This window comes from Diuraphis noxia, unplaced genomic scaffold, assembly GCF_037042655.1.
Source record: "Diuraphis noxia isolate RWA-SAM2 unplaced genomic scaffold, SU_Dnox_SAM2 contig0004, whole genome shotgun sequence".
In the NCBI taxonomy this organism is placed as follows: Eukaryota; Metazoa; Arthropoda; class Insecta; order Hemiptera; family Aphididae; genus Diuraphis; species Diuraphis noxia.
This window is the reverse complement of record NW_028301714.1, coordinates 60817285-60835651: the sequence shown is the minus strand read 5'-3', so window position 1 is coordinate 60835651 and position 18367 is coordinate 60817285. Positions and strand designations below refer to the sequence as shown.

General features: G+C 26.2%; 1 protein-coding gene across 3 annotated transcripts in view; it reads left to right on the top strand.

Annotated features, from left to right (window-relative positions):
• Positions 1–18367, top strand: part of LOC107168103 (neuropeptides capa receptor-like) — a 145573-nt gene that overhangs the window by 28157 nt on the left and 99049 nt on the right. The gene's annotated exons all lie outside the window — the stretch shown is intronic.

The window sequence follows — 18367 nt, the reverse complement described above, 5'->3', positions numbered from 1 at the left end:
CATTTAGATTTAAAGGTGAAATAAAAGGTCACTGTTGCTTTTAAATATATTGCTACATAAATTATTAAATCATATAAACCTGATAACCTGAAAAACTTCAGATGTGAATATTATGCTGATGAATAACTATTGTCATAAATACATATGACAAAATAATGTATATTATGTGCCATAAGACATATTAACACGTGTAATAATAGGCATATTTTTTTTTTATTCCTATGATAAACCTTTTCAAAATGTCATGAACAATTCACTCTGTCGATTTTAAATATAATTTAATAAAAAAATAATATGATGTATCTATGGTATAATAAATAATAATAAATAACATACTATAGGTATATATACTATTTTTTTAGCAAAAGTTATTCATCCATTTAAATTACCGTACTTATGTATAAAACAATTTATTTAGACCATTATAAATTATATTTCTTATATTCTTGATACATTATAGTCAATAAAACAATATACTGCACTCTACTTCCGCTCATGGTCATATTTTGTGAATGATTTATCGTTAAACTAAAATGTAAGTTTTAAATGTCTTAAGACATTCAGAATTCAGACATTCAAAAACAATTAGGTAATTCACAATAGGTTAAAAACTACTGATCAGCAGAGTGATTTACATAGGTTTTTATTTCATAACTTAAAGCACACATGATAATACCATATATTTTACATTATTTAATGTAGTGGACGATTTAGACGTAAATAAAATAATACCATAATAGTTAAAACTTTAATTTTACCACCAAAAACTTGATTTTTATGATGATATGAATTGTATAATTTTAGGGATATCTTTTGTATAATAGTAAATAATGTTACAATGATGTATAATTGTGTAATAATGAATATAATACTTGTATGTACATATTTCAAAATAATAAATATAATAATTTTAAACAATAACGGCTGGAATATAGTACAATATATATAAATTAAGTATCATTCTCTACTCTAACCGTGAATGGAGGCAGGTATTCAATTTGAATCCGTGTACTTTACAGCTGATACGAAAATTTGGTTTCAATCTAATGTACTCTGTTAAAATTAGTATAAATACGATGCATTTCACTGCTACTTTTATATTCAACAATCTGTGATTGACACAGAGCTGTCGTTAAAATATATTCTATACACACGATGTCTGGAAAGTTTTTGAGAAGACGTAATAAGAAAAGAGTGATATGACTCTTACCACATTATTTATTACGTAATTATAATGTAGTCATGTACCAAAATTTATCCGAATTTACAGTATATATAACATACCTGATGGGTATGGGTACAGGACGATTGACCAAAGATTCTCACCACAATATTTTTCTTCAGTTAGGCTTTATGCAGTTTTTTATAACTTATAATATACTTACTTACAAATAATTGTCGAAATTTTTTTGTAAGTACTGCCTACCTAAATAGTTTCCTGCGCTCTTGTGAGATACAAACTTTTATTTTTCAAATTACAACTCCTTTTATTTTGAATTATTTATTGGATAATTTTTCTGAAAATATTGACGTATTAGAATCAAAATACGTCTTCAAGTAGTTTTTGAGTTATCTATCTGTTTATAATTTATATTATACTAAAAATAATAAGTCTATGATAATAGGCTTGAAAGACATGAGTGATATGGTGATATGAACATTTTAGTGATTAATATTAATCTATTGACATATTTATAACATTTAAAAATGGAATAAACAAATCAAGAACTTGAAAAAATGGTCTTTAAGTACCTATATATTTTTAAAATTTCCAAAATCAGAATTAAAGGGAAAAAATGGGTTAACTGTACTTGGTTAAACACTCTATATAAAACACTGATGTAATGTATAATATACTACTGTAGCTTGTACTATTTCTCTGAACGTTTTTCGTGTATTGACTATTCAACAAATATACGATTTGAGGGTTTTAAAAAGATATACTCCAGCCATTTAAAATTTCTAAAACATAATCCTTTAATATCGTTGTGTTAACTGTGTGCGTAATTTATTATATACCTACAATGAATTTTTTTTTAATCTCGACAACTAAGTGAGAATTACGAATATTTATCTGAATTTTAACTGTTTAGAGTTTAAATCGTTTTTAAATAAAATTTAAATAAAATATATTATAAACATTCGTAAACATATCATTATTTGAAGAAAAAAAATACGAATATTATAATAGCTCACGCGAGAGCGTTGTGTCGAATAAATCTTCAAGTTTACCACTGTGAAATTATTTTTCAAATACCTATACTATTGTGCGCGATGGTTGTTGATGAACAGCGATATTGATTGCGACACGGAAAACATTTCTCAGTTCTCAACACTCAATAAATAAATAAATATATTGTATGCACTATATTATACACATTTAGCAGTGAAAATAAAAATATAACTTTGGGCGGAATGTAATATCCTGCAGTATAGCGGGACGTTGCTGTAGGATTGTAACTCTCGCACGAATACAATTTGATTTATAGTTGTTGATAATAGCAATTTGGGACGTGTCTGCGTAAATACGAATAGAGTGAGCATGATAAAAAAATGGTCGCACTTACGCCAAGGAGTTTTACATTTTTTTTATTATTAATAAATAGTATGGTTTGCGCGCAGTACTGAACACATTTTTAGTATATTATTATATTGCACCGTTGCAGTGCGTAGGTATATAATATATCTCTGCGATTTAACGATTCGATGATTTTATAGTCCAGGTACCTTTATTATTAATAATAACAATCTGTATATATATATAAATGTACATATATTTTATAATGTAACGATAAATTCGTTTTCCAGCTATTATACGCGCCGTGTATGGACCTTCTTTAAATCCGCTTTCGGTACACGCGCAAGTGTTGTTTTTATACACGCGGCATTATTATTATAAAGATGATAATATTGGCTTAATTTTTATCAGACGTATACAGAATGATCCATTTAAATTGCTTTACTATCATTATCTACTACATTTTTTTTCATATAATTTTAAGTACATTCTTATAACACTTCTTTTAACAATTTTATTAATAGGGCAGTCTTTGAATTTTAGTCAACTAGCTCTTTTTTAAATTTACAGAAACAGAATAATGATCACCTATTTTTAAATACCGACCATTGATGAATAGATTATAAATACTAAACATAATTAATAGACACTTAATATTATAATAATTATTGATGGGAATATTTTTTCGTATTTTTAAATTTTTAGAAGAATTTAAAATCTAGGCCCAGGTTCCCCAAACCTATAATTACATAAATCTGACTGCTAAAACAGCTAGTCTAAAGAATTTTTTTTTAAAAATATTTTTCACGGAAAATAATGAATTTACTAGAATTGTTGTTTTATTATTTTTATTGTCACTATTAAGCTTTATAATTAATTTCCTAAACATTTTTATGCTAAATTCTATAGTTTTAATCATAAATTTTAAAAACAACTAAACTTACCCCTTAATCAGTTGTTCAACACTGGGTCAACACTAGAAAGGATTGAATAATGACTTCTAAATTTTATCCAAATGATTTTTTTTATGTAACTTGATAAATCTATGAAATAAAATATATCCCCAATGAGGACCACCCAAAAATATTTTTAATGTTATACGTTCCTATCTATCAATATTTCTGGATATTATACAACAACAATTAATTGTTTACACAGATAAGAGCTAAATAATAACATAACCACATCATCACCTAATATAAAATGTATTAAATTAATGAATGAAATTTTGATCAAATTTGTGATTAAAAAATAAAATGAATTAAAGATTAAGTTCTTTTATTTGTTGTCAGCACTTTTGTATAGGTAGTTAGTATATTTACTCAAATTATCCATATTCGTTTTTAAATTATACAATAGGTAATAAAAAACACGTATTTTAAAATGTTACTTCATAAAACAAGACTAATTTCGATTAAAATATTTAAAAATATGAAATAGTTATATATATATATATATATCAATTATATATAATTTAAAAAATCGTAAAGTATGCAAAACATATTTTATTTAAATTTCAGTTTTTTGAATCATGAAACATATTTTAAGCTTACTCTGCTATATTATTTTAAGCATTTTTTAATAAATGTGCAAATTTATAAAATTCCAACTCTGCTTATGACTGTATAGCGTATTTAATAATATACCTATATATTGGGCGTCTAAATGACAATCGTCTTAATTTAATTCAACTCTCAACAGTCGGTGAACTGTAATCGCAAATTGTATTCAGTGTGCGCATCACGTTTGAATTAGATGCCGATGTCAAAGATATTTTACTCTAAAAATAACAATCATTGAAACCATTTAAATTGCCATAAATCATGCATATTAACAAATAATAATATTATAATCTAAATTATAACAATATAGGTAAGTTTCCGTTGAAATATTTTTTTCATTATACCTAGAAACTAAATTTATTCTAGTTATAAACTAAGTTTACATGCGATTTGTTAGTCATTATATCTATACGACACGATGGATAAAATAATCAAAACTAATTTCAACATTGAATTAAATTTATTTATCGAACAATGATCATAGTGATTGATGGTAATTCATGTGCCTACCTTCAACACAAGACAAAATGTTTAGAAGTGTACTCTGTTTACGCGTAGGTAAGTAAAACAAAAAAAAGAAATAGAGAGTTATATCTAGTATTCTAGTTGGAAAATAAAACTTCTATTAATAAAATATATTTTCCAATAAAATACGATTCCATCCACATTTTTTCAAATTTTTTATGCACATATGGTGAAAACAAATACTGTGAGATTAGACTGCTGAATCGCTTACAGGACATATAATATATATATGGAGGTATGCAGCAGCTTATACCAATTTTTTTTTCCATTTTTGATTAATCCAATATCTATTTGATGGTATATATGTATACAAAATTCAAGTCGAGTACATGTTTTTAAATTAAAGATTATAAGTAACGAAATCAACAAAATAATGCTATGTAATTAGGTCAAACATCCTACCTAAGCATATGCATCTTTTTCTGTAAGCTAATACATAAATATTAAACATAATACAGAAGATAATATGTTTATCAAAATTGTTATATGCATATAATATAATAAGGACTACCATTAGAAACTAATAACTAATAATATAATATTCATCATAATGTACTCAATTAATTCGAATATATTTTGGGTATTTATGAGATAAATTTAATTGTCAGTGACATCACTGACATGTAAATTTAGTGGCTCAAAAATTATTATTAATAATATTACTATTTTTATTGTTGCTGTTATTACAGAAAAGTTTCAGTGAGTAACTTCAGTTGATAGGTTACCCAGTAGTAATACCCAGATAGTACCACAAGAGACTCGCGGGTATATCACTCGTTACCCCAACGTCTATAATTGTACGCATACGCGTGGTCTTATCACGCGCAATTATAAATTTATAAAGATATATTTATTTATAAACATATATGATAACATGATTAACTAACTTAGTTATTTTCTTATTGGTTAATTTGACCAATTCGGGTAAAAAATTAAATGTGATAAGACCATTACGCATGATAAGACCACACGCATGCGTACAATACACTTTGCGGTAACGAGTGATGTAGTCGCGAGTCTCTTGTGATAGTACCTAGGTATCTATATTTCATTTTAAATTGTATCAATGCATATTTGACGAGATGTTTACATATATATTTTTGAAATTCATTCATACGAATCTATATAAATCATAAATATTATATTAGAGTGTTATGTGCAACGCCATGTATTATAATAATATGTAGTACCTATATAAATATATAAAAAAATTAGATTTTTTCAAATATAATTTACATTACAATCAATAATTTGCTAACTATTTTGTATACAATTATTCGAATTGGAAGTAACAGTTCAACTTAGGTAATTTAATATTATATTCACTATAAAAACTAAATATTAATAATTGATAGTTAGATATTTAATGTAAGACATAAATATTTTTTTTTTGTATGTTTTAAAATTTGTATAAAACAAAAAATATTAGCTTTGCTGTTGATGTTTTAAAGTTCAATAAAAAAAAATTTTTAAAAATATTATAGACAGATGTATTTTAATTGTATAGTTTAATTATATATATTAATGATATTAAGTATCAGCATTTTGTGTGTGTGTGTTGGGGGGGGGGGGGCTAAGGTTTGTCAAAGAACACATGTACCTGGCGTGAGAATAAAACAGGGTAATAGTCTCTAAACTCCAGACACAATCTAGATAAATAAATAATAGCTTGTATATTTAATATAATATATTACATTATGTATACCCCACACTATAAGCTCGTCACTTAACGGAGATTCCGGTAATATTTAAAAGTTAAATAGCTGACTCTAAAGATCACATGTGAAATTAAAAGAAAGCATATAATAATGAAACAAATAAAAGTAAGTGCTATTTTATGGAAATCATTTTTAGTGTTTACATGGTTTAAACATTTACAAACAGTATACAGTTCTGCAGTTGTAAGATGATAATAATCTAATATATCTTCAAGAGAAATTATAATGGTTTCATCTTATTGACATTTTTTTCCATCTTTTATGAAACAAATATAATCATGATAAAATAAATATTAATGCTCAATTCAATTTTTTTGTTTAGACTTGTATCACTATTTCAAAAATAAACACAATTCGTTGCGTTCAGAAAAAAATCTCTGTACAATCGTTAATAAGGAAAATGAAAATATTTTCATTTGTATAATAATGGAGTATCTACGCAGTAAATAAATTTCATATTCAACGTATATTCAGCACAAAATATCCATCAATTGTTGTTATTTGCTAAACATTTTGACATATAAATCAAAACTAATTTTAGAACAACATTTTGTATTATGTTAGGTTGCACAAATCTATCTTATTTTCATCGAATAAGGGAAATGTTATTTTTTTCAGAAATCCCAAGTTTTGATATCGGTCATTTCATGATTTTGTATACAGTTTTAATAGTGGGTTACAGGGATAATAGCGAATCGGCTGAAGTCATCCCTTCGAATAAAAAAAGATTTTGAATTCGATCTAGTTCATGATAATACTATTATGTTGAATTATGTCATTTTGTTTTGATCGATTATTTATTTCTCGTGGGCATTATCATAATAAACAGAAGTTAGAATTATAATTTGTAGGTATCTAGTGTTTTGGGGTTAATTCAAATCTTATAATATCCAATCTTATAAATTTAAATCTTTGACGACAAAAATTAATTATATAAAATATTATTCGTATGTTATACAAATAAGTGTACGAAAAATTAAATTAAATTTATATGAATAGTTTTTTAAATAAGAAATTGCATCAACTAAATAATACACTGATGTGTATTAAAACTAGATTTTGACATAGATAATTCTATTATTTCGGCATAAGTTCCAATCCACCTAACTTAATCGTGCAGCTAAAGCCGGATTCACAGCTACGTCGTGTGTCGAGTCATGTCGATCAAACCACATTCTGATTGGACGTTTAACTTTTGGTGGTCTAACTAAGTTAAAACCAAGGATACCAAGAATTTAATACGGCTCAACTTTTAAACCAATATGGTTACAAGTTTTAACCATAGCTACCACGCCCACGCGTGACAAGACACACGACTTGTATAATAATATGGTTACCAGTTATAAACATAATTACCATGCCCTTGCACGGCACGACACACAACGTGGTTGTGAATCCGGATTAACCATGGGTATTTCGTGTGAGTGTGTGACTATCCACATTAACCAACCGAAGATATTGCGATTAGTCGCTTCACTAACCACTAGGAACGCATCGCAGTCACTTCGACCGCGGTATAAACTCGGGCTCGGCGTCCATATTGCATACCGTTTTCCCTGCGAGCGTAATTTTTTCGTAAAAACAAAAGAATATCATCTTTATTATCTATATGAATGTTTTCCGTCATCGCCGTCATTCGTCGTGCGTCTTTTGTCAATGCGCCTTTCGCGCCAAAAGACATTTTTAATCAAAATAATGGTTTTCACTCTTCGGTTTATAGTTCACGAGAAATTAATAATTTTGGTATTCTGTAATTTACGATCACTAAAGTTCAAGCATAACGACTATTATTGTAGGTATTCCCCTAATATATTTGCGTACGCCATCATCACGATAACGTGTTGCCCGATTATCGAGAATTGTACGACCATTTTGTATCTATATACGAGCCGAGGTAAAGCGTACATAATTATTCATTAGTAACAACAGGTTACAACTATTGGAAAACCAATAATATTTAAACCAATTACAGAATGCCAGTGATAACTATTCGTCTATTCAGTATTCACATTTGTCATTTACATTGCGGAAGTAGTAACACCACTGTAGTTATTATTATTATAATTTATCATCATAATTATTTTCAGTACTGGGATTAAGTATCGGTTAGGTTAGGTACTTGATTTCGAAATATTGTGGAATTGAACGTTTCAAAATTAAATTATATTTGTATTTATTTATTTTAATAAAGCATGGTGTATAAGAATTTTAGATTTAGATTAAGAATTCACCTGTATTCAATACTCAATTCATAGATACCTCTTACAGTTAGAGGAATTTCGAACCGGTTCCATGCATTGTAAATTTATACTGAGTGATTAACAAAGCATGCTCACCTTCTTTTCTACTTCAATAACGCAGATATTTAAAATATTGATCTTGGCATTTTTAAATATACTTAAGGACCAATTTAAAATGTTTGAGATTGTGTATACTACTTGAAGATTGTCATGTTAAGATGCAAACTTCTATTTTCCGAATTAAAAACTCCTTTTTATACAGTAAATTATTTAATAGATATTTTATTTTAAATAAAACGTACAAAATTAAAACTCGAGTTATACCTAATATAAATTATATGGATTATAAGTTTTTGAGTTATTTAACATTGTACATAAATGTACATTTACAAAAGATAAGAGGCAATGATGGTTGATTCGAATAGTATAAGGCTATGATAACTTTAAGCTGTACTGTTGTTAGTAATTTATATTAATCATTAATCATTCAATATTTATGATTTATAAAAATAATCCAAGTATAGGTACCTGAATTTAGTTCTTGATCTGATATTATATCTATTTTATGTTCTTGTAAATTTAAGTTTTCACTATTATTTTTAGTATAAAAATTTTAATAAAGGAGAAACTACTTGTTTGAATTTTTAATTAGATACATCAAAACAATTTGTTTTAAATCTATTTAATAGTTTACAGAAAATAAAGGAGTTCTCATTAGAAAACCCGAAGTTTGTATCACCCCAGAACACTCCTTATAAGTTTTACAAACAAATCTCAAGAGTTTGAAAATATTATCTTTAATTAGGTAGATACCTATATTTAAGAATTAAAAAAAAAGCGGGTAAGTTGTGGATGTCGCTTTGCTGTACAGTAGATTACTGTAATGGATGGAATTATTTGAATTCCCTGAATTTTAATTCTTGTAAAAAAAAATGTGATTATTTATTTCTTTTATTTTTTAACTGCTATAGTAAAAATATGTTAGGAACCTTTTATAAAATTTTCAAATCTTAGATTTAAAAAGAAAAACTTTTATAAAATTTTTATCTAAGATAATTTGAACATTGCCGTAATTTTTACGTATCTAGTCAAAATTTGAATTAAATGCTTATAAAAAAAAAAATCATGCCTATGTATTTTTAATATTTTTCAACTGCTATTGTTGCAATTTGTTAGAAGTCTTGTATTCAATTTTCAAGCTTTTTTACCCAACAAATAAATTTTTATCGATATATTTATAGAAAAAAAAATTAAAAAGTTGAAAAATTAAAATGTCTGTAAACAGTTTAAAATAAATCTAAATATTTTGAAAATTGTATCAAATATAGAAAATGCTTATATAAACATTCAGTGAAAATTTCAAGTATCTGCGGTCATTTGTTTTAGAGTTCTTTTTTTTTTTTTATTAGAAAAGAAAATATACAATCTGTAAATATATATACAATAAGTAATTTTGATAGTTTTTTTTTAACAAGGCTTGATGACGTGAGTGAAGAGGGTGCCCAGTGACACTACTTCAGCAATGTTTTAGAGTTACACCAAAATAAGAAAATCGCTAAATTCGAAATCCAGTGAAAATCCAATGTTGTAAAAATTTAAATTTCGAATGCTTATAAAAATTGAATTTGAATTTCCGGTGGACATTTTTTTTTGATAAAGATTGACAAACTTGTAAGGAATCTTGTAATAAAAGTTAAAAACACACATCATGGTAAAATCAATACATTCATCGCTCTGCTCAGAATCTAAAAACAGGATTTGAATAAATGTATTATTAAATTAAAGAATGTAGATGAGTGTGGTTAGTGAATTTCCCTGTATATATTTCATAATAACTATCATCTAACACAGTGATCCGAAATTAATGAAGCATATATATTATTATATATGATATAATATTATGTATAATATGTAATATATACAAAGTATGTATATGTAATAATTAAATTAACTAGCTACATGAATGTTCGAAGTAAATTGTATTTTTTATTATATATCCATATTATATATGTACAGTTATTAGTTTGATTTATTGATGATGGCATTATTAAACTTTTTTTAGTTTACAGATAAAATAATTATTAAATACCATCACAACGTTAAAAAACAGTAAAAAACCTGACGTTTAAAACTGACTAATTACCTACTGTTGTAGTATCTAGTATCTACACAGCTCACGCTTTTAAATACAGAATGCCCAACGTATAAAAATCCTTGGTCAAATATATCGTTACGCAAGTAAAATATTTTCAACGTAGTAGAGTAGCTTTATTAGCAGTACATTATCTTTGTTGACAGATATTAAAAAGTGTGCAGTGTGTATGTGTGTATATTATAATTAATATTATGCACTCACTTGCTGCTGATGTTCCACGCTTATCGCAATTATTCTTGGTATGTTGACGCACGAGACAACGACGTATACAGTACACATAATAAGTTATAATAATAATAAAACAGTTTTAAAACGATTAAATAATTACAATATCATAGATATTATTTTATATTTTTGTAGTTCTTGTCCCTAGTAATATTATATCATTTTTTTGTCTCATATACCTAGTTGGTTTGAGTGATTCATCTTATACTTACCTTTATAAATAAATAATCTTATACTATAACAACTCATATCATCAGACTTGTCATTTACTCTTATATTATGTTTGTTAGTAAATCAACTTTTGACTTTTGATTCCAGACAGTGAATAGTAACTCTTATATACATATTTTATGCGTGTAGGATGAATCAGAATACCTAAATAAATACGCGTTGGTGTATCAGATAACATTGTTTTTAGATACTGAACGGAGTGATGAATGTATTCATTTTACAATGATATGTGTGTTTTTTTGTGTCTGTGTACAGCATTTCTAGTCGAAATAATGCTTCAATTTAAAATTTTGAGGGTGATTTCCGATGGAAAAGTCAAAAGTGAATATCCTTGGTGCATTATAAAGATCAAAAGTAAATATTTTCCAACAGTTTTCAAAAAAATCGAGAAAAACCGGAATTTTTACGCAAAACCCGTTTTCGACCAAATCGATTTATTAATATGGTTGTAATTCAAAAACTTTTTTGAGTTATTTATAGACCACTGAAATTTTCGATTTTTATGAGAATTTTTTTTTTGAAGTGTCGGTAAAAAAATGTTGGATGTCTAAAAACTTGAAAATTTAATACAAGGTTCCTTATAAGTTGTTCTTATTGTAGCTAAAAAAATTAAAAATCTTTGGTCACAATTTTTTTTTATAAGCGTTTAGAGTTCAAATTTTTACGAAATCTGTCGAAAATGCTAAAATGTGCAAGTAATTTTGAAGTAGAAAAATCATAAAATTTTTTGTTTATAACCAAGAATTAAAAATACAAGAATAAGTTTTCCATAATTTTTCCTTCAAGTAGCTGTAGAGAAAACTCAAAGCATCATTAAAGGAAAAATTTTAAGTGCGTTTAAATTTTAAATTTTTACGAAATAGCGTAACGATAACGGTTTATCCTCAAACGATTTTAAATATTTGTTATTATTCAAAAAGTATAAGTCGTAGATACTTGAAAATTTTACCAGTTATTAAGATTGACATTTTCTTTACATGATTTAATTTTCAAAATATTTTGACTTTTTTTGAGATATTTATAGACAACTGAAATTTTCAATTTTTCTGAAAACTTTTTTTGAAGTGTCGATAAAAGTTTTTGGCGCAATCAAAATACTTGAAAATTTAATACAAAATTCCTCATAAGTTATTCTTATAGTGATTAAAAAATTATAAGTATACATACATAGGCACAAATTTTTTTATTAGCATTTGAAGTTCAAATATTGACAAAAATTCGTCAAAACCATGAATATTTGCGAATTATTTTGTAGTTAAAAATTCATAAAATTGTTTGTATTTATATCTAAGGTTAAAAAAAATCAACACTAAGTTTTCTATAAGTTTTGCTTCAAATATCTATAGAGAAAATTTGAAGCGTCATTATAGGAAAAATGTTATGAACGTTTGAGTTTTAAATTTTTATGAAATCGCGTAATGATAACGATTTATCCTCAAACCAGGTATATGTATATATCTATGATAATATAAGGTATTATGAATTATGATAACTACATGCAATATTTCTGGACAAATTGATTAACCTTGCCTTATGCAACATTCGTCCTAATTTAAGAATAAAATATTTGTTTCAAATATAATATATGAAAATATTTAAATATAATATATCCTAGACTGTCAAATCATCTCCGTTCAGAACTGTTTTTCGTATACAATGATACCTATCATTGCATCCAAATTTAACCTACCCTAGTCAGAGGTCCACCCCGTCCCCTAATGTACAGCAAAGTGGTACCGACTATTTGATGTACATATTGACTAATATTATTATTATATTAACATTATTATAAGTATAAACGAGTAATGTGAAATGGCTGGCAAGTTACACCCCTCGAAATTCGTAGTGCACTCTTATCAGTTTAACTTCAAATGTTTATAAAAAACGATAAAGCATCTCTCGTGATTTTACTAAACATGTTTAGAAATGTGAATTTCTATTACATTTGTATGCGCCTTTATAATACCTACCCTTTTCCATATCAAGTTCTAATTATAGTAAATATTATACTATTTGAAACCATATACAATGTATGTTCCTTTAGGTTCTCGATTACCATTTAAAACAAATTAGTTGGCCTGTGTTTCTATACTAAACGTATTGTGACGTACCTATATCGTTTTCAGCGTATTAAAATCTGTCGAAACCCTGATACTTTTAAAAACCGTAGTTATTTTACCCATAAATAAATTATGAAATAATTATAGATCCCCGTATAAACACTACCTAACATATAAAATAACTAAGTGATGCGCGATATTGCGAGGTCAATATAATCTACCTCACGTTATCATAATTAATGCGATGATCACACGGAATTTCAAAATTAAATTTTATACGTACCCTCCATCCCCTAGAATAATATTATGATGATAGTCACTATGCAAGGTTAGGCAATAGGTGAGCATATTCTTTAATTTATTTAATTATTAAATTTCAAGTGACTAGGTACAAATAATACGTATACATATAGTTACTTATGATAGATCTGCAAGAAATTCGTTTAATATCTATAGAATTTGATCGTTTATAAAATTGAGATTTGGTAGTCGGATAGAACATACCCAGAAAGTGGTTAATAAAACTTTTAAGATTTTAATAATATATTCAAATATTCTATATTGTTATACTATGCACATCTAATATGATAATTCATTCATTTATTTTTGTTTTTTTAGTGAAAAATAACTTTATTAAATGAAATTTAATGGTAATTGTCTCAACAATTGAAATTATTTAAAATATATTAGATATTATATATTAATATTTAGGCTTATTATATTTATGACCGCTATACTTTTTTTCAACACCTACAATGACTTTCATTAATTATTTTTAATGGTTTTAAGTTTTTAACGCGTTATTATTCTCCCAGTTATTTATTTTTTCACAACTACATAAAATTATTAATTATCCACCATTCAGTATTTATATAATATTATGGTTTGTGGCTATGATGAGGTGCGGTTGTATGCTCAATCTGCGTAAATGCACTGAGCGTACGCACCGGCCACAGTTGTTTGCTCCCGGATGGGTGATCATCCGGGATTCTTAGCATCATATTCTTGCCACACATACACAAACACGTGTTACAAACCTACCAACTTAAAAACCTACATGCAAATATACAAAAATAACCCTTACCGTACTAATTCACACCCAATGGCCTATGTTGGCGTGGGTTCCCCCTAAAAATATATATATATATATATATATTATGGTTTATGGTTATTGTATAATACACGTATACGAATATAATAATACATAATATATTATAAAAATATTTACTTAGGTTTTCTTTTAGATAAAATGTTATTTCCCTTCTTTTATATGTATGCTTGTAAGTTTAGGTTAGATTAGGATTTAGGAATATATTACGAATAGATACATCAATTTACATTGTAAAATATACTATATGTCTATATAATCCCACTCGTGAAATATTTACAGATATAAATGTTCATATACATAATATATTATGGAGTAGGTAGTATTTCATTTCTTTTAGAATGTAAAATATTTTGAGATCAAACTGGAACCTAAAATCACTGTACAGAAATATGTAAAACGACAATTGATGAGTAAAATAATATAAAGTATACATTTTTACCTCAAAATTAATACTGAAATGTATGTTTTAGAATATTTTTAATCTTATAGAAAAATTAAAATATATATTTCGACTGTAATTCAATCTGTTAACCCTGCTTGAAAATATTTTATTAATTTCAAACAATTTGTTAGCTTGATAACAAGGTTTTATAGTGAACAGTTTCTCTGGAAAGTAGGTACTAATGGCATACTATGTTGGTTGAAACCATGGCTTCAATTTAATTTATAATTAATTACTAAATTGCATTATAGATTTAATTCATAACTGTCGATTTGGACTGCAATGATAATTTATGTTTAAGTAGGTTTGGTAAATTTACTCGCTAAATTATAAAACCATCCCGATAATCTATGTCAAATAATAAAATTTAACCATGCATGTGCATACCAATAACGTTTATCTAAACAGATATTTCTACGTTTGGTGAAAATACCACTTTTGATGTAAATATTTTTGGATTTTTTTTCGATAGTGAATAAATTAAGCAGTATAGTATTTACTATATTTACTTATATATTAAATTAAAAACATAATTCATTTTCACTTTCACTTTTAAAATACAATTATCATTTTATATTTTTACACACAACAAGCAGGTGGTAAATGCGTGTTAAAAATTATGGTGTGATGCGTATACACAATATATATCTGTCAACAGTCTATTTTTCCCGACACAATATGTCGGGTACAACGAGCATTATAATTTGGGTATGATCATTTTTGCAAATTTTCTTATACTCAGGATGATTCACCAAGCATGCTCATCCCCTTTTTTCTTTAATAATGAAGTTATTCAAAATCTTATTTTTAGAATCTTTAAATATACTTAAAGAACATAATATTTTGTAACAAACTTTTGTTTTTTAAATGAGAACCTCAATTTTTACTGTAAATTATTTAGTGGATAAGTTTGTTGAGAATTTTGATATATTCCTTTTGAATTCAAAATTCTAATAAGTGTTTTTGAGTTATTTAACTTTGTGTTGTAAGGATAAAAGGTCCATTGTCCATAAGATATGTGGTCTAAGATGGATTTGAAAATATTAATCCATCGACATAAATAATTTGAGAAAACGACCTAAGTATCATAAATAATAGTTCCAATAGTATTTTATACTTTTGAAAAACGATTATTAAAGACTATTAACCTTAGTACAAACATTTTGATAACTAGGAAAACTACTCGTTTGAATTTTGATTTCGAGATATAAGAATTCTCAAAAAAATTATCCACTAAATAATTTACAGTAAAAAAGGGGATTCTTCTAAATTAGGAAAAAGTTTTTATCGCTACAGAATACTCCTTAAGTAGTACAAAAAATCTCAAAAATTTGAAAATATTGTCTTTGAGAATATCTAAGAATTCCGAAAATCAGATTTTGGATCATTTCATTATTAAAGAAAAAAGGCGTGAGCATGCTTAGTGAATCACCCTGTATATAGTATAGATTACCACGTGATTATACTTAATTATATATGGATAAGGGGTGTTAAATCCCCTTCTACCATCTTTGAGAAATTAAAAACTAATTATTTTTTGTTGTACGGACATTTAATCTTTGTTATCCCTTGTTTGTAACCCTAAAAACTCCTAATAATTAAATTAAAAACTGCAGGTAGAACAATTCATATTGTTTCGCTGCAATTTTCATAAAAAACATAAAGTGTGTCGTTTTTGTATATTACGTACAATTCGATTTGGTAAAATTATTTCAATTGCATCATTATCTCCTTATTTTTAATTGAATAAACCGATCGGCAATCATATTACACTCGTTTGGTTCAAACCAAGAGAATTTTTTGCTTTTAATTAGGTAATTATATTTATTATTATTTAGATTTTTGGATTATATTTACATATGTAAATAGCTATAGCAGTGGCGTATGTAAAAATAATTTTTAGGATGGGGTATAAGTATAATAGATAGCTACTATCAAGTGATCTAGCACTACAGGCTATTATATATTAGATCAATTCGTCTGTTCTAAACATTAGTCAATGGTGTGTCAGATTATGGCTGATTTCTTATCACTATTGAAACAAATTACTCGCCATTCTCCCTTTGAACAATGTAATGGGATACAATTCATTGATAAAAATACAATACAATGGCGTATATGCATTTAAACGCTCTGAGGCAGAATAATTTTAAAATTTAAATCGTAATTTGTATTCCAAATAGTACAAAAGTTACCAGAATTTCTAAAAGGAAAAATTGCCAATAAGTAAACTTAATAAAAAATGTTTATATAAGAAAAATCAAAAAAATAAGAAAAATAAAAGGAGAAAAAAATTTAAAGAACGGCCAAAAGTAAAAACAAAAAGCCACGTAAGAATGATAGAAATATTTGATAAGAACAAACAATTTAAAAATGATAAAAAAACACAAAAAGAGGCAACTGAAAAAATAGCCCAAAAGTATATAATAATGGACTGAAAATTACAATCACAAAAAAAAGGATTTTATGGAAATTCAGTTGGTTCACAGAATAACACAGGCAACCAAAAGAACTAAACAAAGAGTTACAAGTTGGAGAATCTGAAACTATCCTAAAAAATAAAAATACTTTTACATCATAGGTTATAACTCATTGTTTCTAAAATAAATTGTGTAGTAACCACGATAATAGTTAATGCATTGGTTATTGGTAATACAATTATTAAATTATAAACTAGATACCCTAAAGAAAAATACGTTTTTTTTTTTTTTTTAATGGTGGTTCTTAATTGTAAATTTATAGTAATAATAAAAGTAAATATTATTTTTATTATACTATATTATGTAGTTTATAATATTGTTTAAATTTCTATTATGTATTCATTATTTTTTTTGTAACTAAATAATTATATGACATTATATTTAAAATTTATATATTTGGCTTTTTTATAAAGTAATTATTTATATCGATAAGTACAGAATTAATACTCATCATACCTCTTTTACCAAAACATTCACTATATTCTTACTATTTTATAGACTAGTACTCACTATTATTTGGCGAAAATCATATAATAAATTTATGTTTAAACTTGAAATCAGTCTATTCATGAGCGCTGCATATAGGTAAAGAGCCAAAATCTATGTTTATGACATGATTTGCGTTCAAATATAATTAATATTATATTGCATAATATTATAAAGATGTTTAACGGTGGTTTCCCACACAAACATAGCTGTGTGCCATGATTCGAGCAATTTTTTTCCACATAAAACTCAATATTCAAGTAAATCAAACTTACCAAATATTATAGAAGTTATGTAGTCATAGAATGAATTCTAACTTTGTAAATTAGAAAAAGCAATATCTATTTTTCTGCGATAAAATCACTCTAGATAATATATACCTATACTTTGACAGAAATTATATCTCTATAATGAAAACCACTAATAATAGTTAGGTATATTAACACGCTTGAACACACACTCGATAATCTAATTTAAATGAATGCACTTATATGTATAGTATAGCTATAAGGTACATACTTATTGAAAACGTAATATGATTAACATCATTGTCATATCATCGACGTCATCGTCGTCGTTATAATTATTATTACTATTATTACCATTAATATCAT